This window comes from Ambystoma mexicanum, chromosome 8 (assembly GCF_040938575.1).
Source record: "Ambystoma mexicanum isolate Mex_15411 chromosome 8, UKY_AmexF1_1, whole genome shotgun sequence".
NCBI lineage: Eukaryota > Metazoa > Chordata > Amphibia > Caudata > Ambystomatidae > Ambystoma > Ambystoma mexicanum.
The window spans coordinates 700,005,043-700,013,438 of record NC_090929.1 but is presented as its reverse complement, the minus strand read 5'-3'; positions in this window follow the sequence as shown (position 1 = coordinate 700,013,438).

Here is an 8,396-nt window from a genome sequence, read left to right as displayed (position 1 = left end):
GCCCCTACCTGAAACTGCCCCAATGGTTTCTGTTTTCACCACCACAAGACTCTACAGCAACGATACTTGCATACTCTCTAGAAGCCTTTGTTATGCAATTTTCCAGATCCCCTTCTCACCACCCTTCCTTCCCTCCTCCCCCCTTTCCCCTACTGCCCCCTTCTCCTCTGTTTCCTACTCTCCTCCCTCCTAATGCCCAGCCCTCTCCCCTATCCCCCTCACCCCTCCCATTACACTCCTTCCCTCTCTCTCCGCCCTAACCTTCTTTACCTGCCTACCGTCCACCACTCCAGCCACTTGAACATTAAAACTCTGGAATGCCAGATCCATCTGCAACAAAACCGCAGCTGTTCTTGTTCTTCTTTCGCCTTAACCACCATTTTCTATGCCTAACTGAAACCTGGACCCCCCCCCTCAGAACACTTCTGTCCCCGCTTCCTTAACCACCTCCTCTTCATCCTTTATTCACACTCCATGCGCTACTGGTCGCGATGGAGGCGTTGGCCTCCTCCATCACCCCAAGTACACCTCCTCTTCCTCCTCACCATCTCTCCCTTCTTTCCCTACCTTTGAATTCCTTTACAAATCTTTCTCCTCTCACCACCCTATCTCTTTCCTGATCATATACCGTCCCCCTGGCCCTCTCTCTTCCTTCTATGAAGACCTGGATCACCCCCTCTCGCTTACTTCTCCCTCCCCCTCTCCTCTAACCGTGCTTGGCAACTTCAATCTCCATCTCCCTTCTCCGCCTCAATACTCTCCCCTCCTCTCCCCTCCTCTCCATCTTTGACTCCTACCTCCTTTCCCCTCTCCCTTCCTCCTCCACTCACTCCTCTGGCTCCACCCTGGACCTCATCTTCAACTCTTCCTACCCCTCTTCCCCTGTCTCTACTCTTCCTATCTATCTCTCTGATCATGCTTTACTCTCTTTCTCCCTTTCTCCTCGACCACACTCCACCACTCCTAACCCCTCCGCTCCTACCTTCTCACGGTGGGACTTCTGCAACTTTGACCCCTCCCTCTTTATTGACTCCTCCGCTTCCTCCCTTCCAGCTCTTCATGACTTCTTCATATTACCTGTAAATGATGCTCTATCCTCCCTCTCCTCTGCGATCTCCTCCTCCCTTGACCGACTCTACCCCCTTTCTCTTTTACACCCTACCCGGAAACCCTCTCAACCTTGGCTTACTCCTCAACTCCTCTCTATGCGACGCTTTCTCTGTCGTCTCAAGAGACTCTCGCTCATAACTCCCTCGCTCTCTAACCAAACCTCTTACTTCTCTTACCACACACTCTACGACTCTTGTCTCGCCTCTGCTAAATCCTCTTACTTCTCTAAACTACTACATTCTCAAGCCACTCACCCTCGCCGTATCTTCCAAACTCTCTCTTGACTTCTCTCTCCCCCCACTCCTGATCCCTCCTCCAATTCTACACTCTCCCCTTCTGATTTCTGATTTCGCCAACTTCTTCTCCTCTAAAATTCTTACCCTTCGTCAAAAAATCCACACCCCCTCTGATTTCACTTCTACTCCTCCCCACCTCCCTCTTCCTGCATGACCATCTTCTCTTCCATCTCCCCTTCTGAAGTCTCCACCCTACTATCCAAAGCACACCCCACCTCCGCCCCATCTGACCCTCTCCCTTCCTTTCTCATCCCTAAGATTTACCCTCTTCGTATCGCCTACCTCACCTCCTTCTTCAACATCTGTCTCTCCTCAGCTACTTTTCCCTCTGCTTTCAAGCATGCTACGATCATCCCTACCCTGAAGAAACCTTCTGCTGATCCTCTTCTCACCTCTAACTTCAGACCCATCTCTCTTCTCCCATTCCTCTCCAAGCTTCTCGAGTGTCTTGCCTACTCTCAGCTCTCATCCTTTATCACTAACTCCTCTCTCCTACCACCCTTCCAATCAGGCTTCCGTCCCAAACATTCCACAGAAACTGCTCTCACCTCTATTTTCAACTCCCTTCTCTCTGCTCGCCACGCCAAACAATCCTCTATCCTTATTCTCCTCGACCTCTCTGCAGCTTTTGACACTGTCGATCATCCCCTCCTCATTCACACTCTTTCTTCCTTTGGTTTCAAAGGCTCTGTCCTCAACTGGCTATCCTCTTACCTCTCTTCCCGCTCCTTTACTGTCTCCTGGGGTGGCCGGTCCTCTCCTACCTATCCTCTTGTGTACGGCGTACCTCAAGGGTCGGTACTTGGTCCTTTCCTCTTCTCTCTTTACATCTCCCTCATTGCCCCTGTAATATCTTTGTTTGGCCTCTCCCACCACCTCTATGCCGACGAAACTCAACTCTTCCTCTCTTTCTCCTCCTTCTCATCTGACCTCCACCAAAAACTCTCCTCCTGCCTTACTGCCATTAAGAACTGGATGTCTTCCCGATTTCTCTCTCTCAACACTGACAAAACCGAAGTTATATTCTTTCTCTCTAACTCTATTCCCCTCCCTGTCCTCCCCCATTCATTCACTTTCCTCCCTCCAATCTTCCTATCTCTCCTCAGGCTCGTAACTTAGGGGTTCTCTTTGACTCCCCTCTCTCCTTCTCCCAACTTATTTCCCTCACTTCCCGCACCTGTCGCTACCACCTCTTCAATATTCGCAAAATCCGCCCTTCTCTCACTTTCCACACTACTAAACTCCTAATCTCCTCCCTCATATTCTCCTGCCTCTTCTACTGCTCCCCCTACTCTTTGGACTTCCTACGTCTCATCTTGCCCCACTTAAATCTATCTACCACTCTGCTGTCCATACCCTCTGTCTACTTACCACCCGCGACTCCATCTCTGCCTCTCTCTCTTCCCTTGGCTGGCTTCCTTTTCACTCCCAGCTTAAATTTCAATTTCTCTGCCTTGTCTTCAAATCTCTCCATGGCCTCACTCCCCCTTATCTATCCTCCCTTCTCTACTTCTACTCTCCCTCCCGTCCCCTTCGGTCTGCTGACCATTTCCTTCTCACTGTACCTCCCTCCCCTTGTGCCTCCTCCCGTTTCCGCTCCTTCCAACTCCTAGCACCTCTACACTGGAACTCCCTCCCTCTTGCTATCCGCTCTACCCCCACCCTCACCTCATTCCGCACTTCCCTTAAATCTCTCCTCCTCCATTCCCCTCCCTTAAGCTCCTCCCCCTCCTGATTCCCCCCTCCTTATTCTTTCCCCTAACTATCTCCCCCCCTTTCCTACCTCCCCCTCTCACCCTCCCCCTTCCCTCCTCCTACCATTCATCACCACTCCCCTCCCATCCTCTCCCTCGCCCCTTCCCTACCTTTCCCACTCAGTTAATTGCTCTTTTCACTGTTTTTGTTGAATGATTCACTATGTATTTGCTTCAGCTGTTATTTTGTTTATGTATCATGTTGTTCAATTGTACAGCGCTTTGGCGTAAGGCGCTTAATAAATCAATAAATACAAATACAAATAAAATACTTCGAAGTGGGAAGGCTTCCTCCTTGTAACCTGTGCCTTCATTGGAGTGGTGGAGGTGGAGGGCGGGCCTAAGCTGTTTGCGGGCAGGGGATCATAAAGCAGACTGCTGGAAAGAAGAGTTACTGAGAAATTCGATATTTAGGGCTGCCTGTAAATGTTATGGATTTTTCAATTAGGTGACTGTAAGTTGTGTTGCTCGGTGAAGGATTTTCTGCCCTTGAAGTGCAAAGCAAAAGTTGGCACCCGTGATTACAGGACATTAATTACGATCATTGAAAAGTATGTTGGCTTGTTTATATAACATCCGAAATAAAGACTATGCGAACCAGAAAGGCCAACCAGGGACGTAATTTCACCAAAATTCCAGGGGTAGCGGAAGTGACATCACACGACCATTGACCTCTGATGACATCACAGGAAGTGATGTTTTTTGACCCCACACCGAAGTGACATTACTGGAAGCGATGGAACACAGCCTTTCACCCCTTGACAAAACAGAAGTGGCATCACATAGCATTCTTCCTAAGTACACTACGAAAAATATGGTTGCAATATCACTGTAATGTGACTTACATTTCATACAAGAATGGATCACCATATGTATCGTTAGTATTAGTGCGTATAGGTCCATATTACCAAATTACTGTGAATGCAAGCAGATGTCCAAGGCCAAATGATAATGATGTGTAATTGTATGACACTTATGCTTAAGTGCTTTATAAAGAACAAATATACATACCAAAACACCCAACTTGTGTTGGTACTCATTTATCAAACTCAGAAGGTTGAAAGGCTAAGTTGGCATTGCCGGGATTCAAACCTGCAGCTCACACACACATCACACACATCACAGCAGTGAGCGCTCCAAACATTGAGCTATTTTACCGGCTATATTTATCTTCCAGGCTGTAGAAAAATGAGCAATTACAAGTCTGTATGTTCTCAATGTCAGAAGGCAAATTACACACTGTAGTGGATACCATTAAACTAGCAACAGATGTAACAGCAGGCCAGTTCATCAGCAGATCTGGTGCAAAGTTGGCCACATGTTAAGTCTGCGTGGATCTACTTTTCAGGCTTCTGATGTTACATACAATTCGGAGGGTCCATAACTGCATTGTAACATTTAGAGTAGTGCATAGAAAGCAGTGCACTCACAAGACATCCCATACTCTGGACACTCGGTACCTTATACATGCAAACAAACATCTTGAACAGCATTCCATGGAGATAGGAGAGATAGACACAATACAACAACGCATTAATTGTGGCACAATGAAATCAAGAGGCACTTAATGTGGTATGGTCAAACATTCCTACACTGTACACAAGCTTTTAGTCACAGGGATAGTGTCAAGTGACTGAGGACAGACACTGATGTGGAATGTCTTATGATGGCCGTAACAGAGACAACAGCAGAAAAAAACATACTATACCTGCAACTCAATCAGCACAATAAAACAAATACCTGAAAACCTTCATACCCCCCCCTTGCTCTGTTTTCCCCCTTATGCTGTCCCCACACTTGCATGATCCCTCCATCCTTCCTTCCTTGTGCTGTCGTCCCTCCACACTTGCGCTGTCACTCCTCTCCCGATATGCTGTCACTCCTCGTACATTGTGTGCGTCGCTCCTCCCACCTTGTGCTGTCGTTCCTTCCCCTTGTGCTGTCGCTCCTTCCCCCTTGTGTTGTCACTTCTTCCCTCTCTAGCGCTGTCGCTCCACCCACCTTCGCGCTGGCATTCCACCCACCATTGTGATGTTGATCAACCCCCCTTCTGCTGGTATTCTTCCCTCATTTACCCTGTCACTCCTGCCCCCCATTTGCGATGTCACTTCTTCATTCAAATGTTGTACAATGCTCTCGCGTACTGTTGCTGGCGTACCTTTCAGCTTATGGATTTTTTTATTCTTCCTTGTGATGCCATTTATTTCTTATTCCTCCCCACAGAGTGTTTCTTGCCCACCCCTCACACACGGCATTGCCCTTCATTGCCTTCAATGCTGCCATCCTCTCTCGCTGTCATTTCTCATTCCTTTCGTCCATGCTAAATGTTAAATGCTATAAACAACTACAAATATCAAACCTATTGGATTTGCCAATGCTTGTTTAACATGGACATCTGTTTAAAGAGAATCTACGTGGCTATATTAGCATTTTGGTGCAGCAGTCTGGCTATTTATTATTGTGACATGACATTTGTACTGGGCATTACGATAAAGCAAGCATGATGTGTAATTACATGGCTAGACTGGCATGTTGGTGCAGCCAGTTTCAACATGTTTTCATATTGTGCCAATGCATTTTTAATAGCAACGCTAACAGGAGTATGTTCTTACATGGGAATACTGCCCTATATTGCCAGATCCAGCGAAGACATGTTTTCATATAGTATTGTTACAGATGTTATGCGCAAAGTATGTGAATACTGACATATAGAAATGTATGTGCACAACAGGGGAAGAACCCCCATGACCCTCCCCTTGATTCATTCCCCCCTAAACTGGCCTACATTTTCACCAATAATTGAAAATATTTCTCCGGGGGAAAATCCTGCACGACCCTCTCATTGATTGGTTCAGGTTCCCTCCCAAAGCTCAGTCACCCCTGAATGTTTGTAGGAAGTATTTACGCCCCTCCAATAAAAAACATTCACCAGCCACCAATGAGTATAGCATTGCCTTTATGGCACGCTAAAGCAGGAAAATGCAGGCATACTGTTATTTCACAGCAGTAGTGTTAGGGTAGAGTTGCCAATGACAGCACCAATGGTCATTTCAGAGAGGCCTGTGGCATGTGCAAAATTGTAAAAGCAAAGCAAACTTGGCCTTTGCGTTATTGTACTTTCCCGTGAAAATACTGCACAAATATCCAGTGCGATGAAATCATAGTGCACATGACCAATTCAAATTGGCGTGAAGTTGGTACATTGGCACTATGGTTATTTGTGCAAGTATATCAGTCCAAATGTATATCAAATTGTGCTTGAAGTTGGGCCAGTGTTCGTGCACTATATATAACATAATAATAATAAAACTGGCATCAATTACTCTGTAAAGCCCTTTCCAAAGCTAGATGTATGCTCAATAAATAAATATAAAAAATAAAATAAAATGAATGCTGGGAGAAGAGCTTCACCAATGGTAAAAGACGCTATAAAAATGCCCAATGACATAACACTCATACCTTTTGTTCATTACAGGAGTATAATGTTACCATAATTTATTGTATTGTCGATATCGTTTTATTGAACTTTTACACAAAACATACAAAAGACATTTATCAACATCTTACATATTTATTTCCCCTTTTCCTCTTCCTTTCCTTCCATCATAATCCATAAATCAAGATAATACATCAATAATTAAGACCTACCTTCATAATATTAACCATGTTTCTCACAGAATCAGAGCAGTACCTCAAATAGCTCAGTGGACAAAGTTCCAGCTTGGTGTAATAGCATGGCCTGATACACAAGTTTGAATTCTGCCACAGGCATTTAAAAGAATGTGTATATATATATATATATGTATATATATTCAAGGAAAAAACTTTAATTGCTGGGAGGCTAAGGTGAGCAATACTTTGTGACACAACCTTTGAAATTAAAGGAAAAAACTTTTCAGCTAAAGCCACCTTAACTCCGTGCCCCTTTTTGCACAGACTATGACCACAATGATGACATCACAGATCACATCACTGATGACAACCTGGCAGCCAGAAGTAAGATCCAATGGTAGCCCCAATATTAATCCAGTGATGTTAGTTTGGGGAACGGATATATGTGTGGAAGTAAACATAAGGGGCTGATTTGCAAAATATGTTTACAGCCGCAATGCCTGTCTGTGCAAATTGGCCATGGTTCACAATACAGTAATGTAATTCATTTGTGTGTGGTTGCGTACAAAGGTTTCGTATTCAAATAGTGCTTTTGGTGCACAGTTTTCCGCGTATCTGAGATGCTGTGAGTCAGTTGTGAACACTAATTTGCACAAGCAAATGGTGTGCATCTGGAGTAGTGACCATGGGCAGGCACTTCTCAATGCATATGGGGGATTTTGATTGCCTACTCATTTGTTTGGTGGCAGTTTAGACCTGTTCCTGCTCTGATCAGTCATACATTGGGCCTCATTACGACCCTGGCGGTACAGAGTGAACAGCGCCGTAAACGGTGCCAGCGCCGTTCACTCCGTACCGCCGCATTACGAGTTCCCCTCGCGGGACACGGTAAGCACGCCTGGGAAAACCAGGCATGCTTACCGGGTTCCGCGAGGGGAAGAGGGAGCAAACAACGGGCCATCTTGTAATGGCCCATTGTTTGCTCCCTCTCCCATTCCCATTCAGCCCCAAGGGGCTGAATGGGAATGGAAAAGGACCATGTCCGGGTCCTTGGAGGGAGGAATTACCGGGCCTTCCGAACTCGGAATGGCCCGGTAAGTCCTCATTCCGAGGACCCGGACCCCGACGCGATTTCGGGGGCAGCCATGCCAATAGCAGCATGGTTACCGCCGAACTCGTAATGAGGGCTAATAAATGTGGAACCTGGGCAAAGCTGCAGGGACAAATATTGATTTCCCGTTTGGCCTTGAAAGTGTTTAATGTTGCCCAATCCATTGTTGGATGACTCTTTGACTACACCAACCTCTCAATGAGGACCACTGATTTGCTGTAAAATAGGAATGAGTATGTGGACATTTTACTACTGGGCATGTCACTATGGGGTCATGTTACTTCTCACAGTACACTGGAGAGACAGATGAGTCATCAGGCTGTATGTAGTTCAAGATGAATCGTGTCTGCAACATCATTTCAATATTATTGATGTAGGAGATGAAATGAGGAGATAGCGTTGCCTTTTCTCATTCGCGTAGATGATTAGGAAAATAAATGGCAGGCTTCAAGAGCAAGCAGCGTCCCTGCAACCTTTATTCCACGAAGAATTCGTATTCGGCTCGAAATTAAA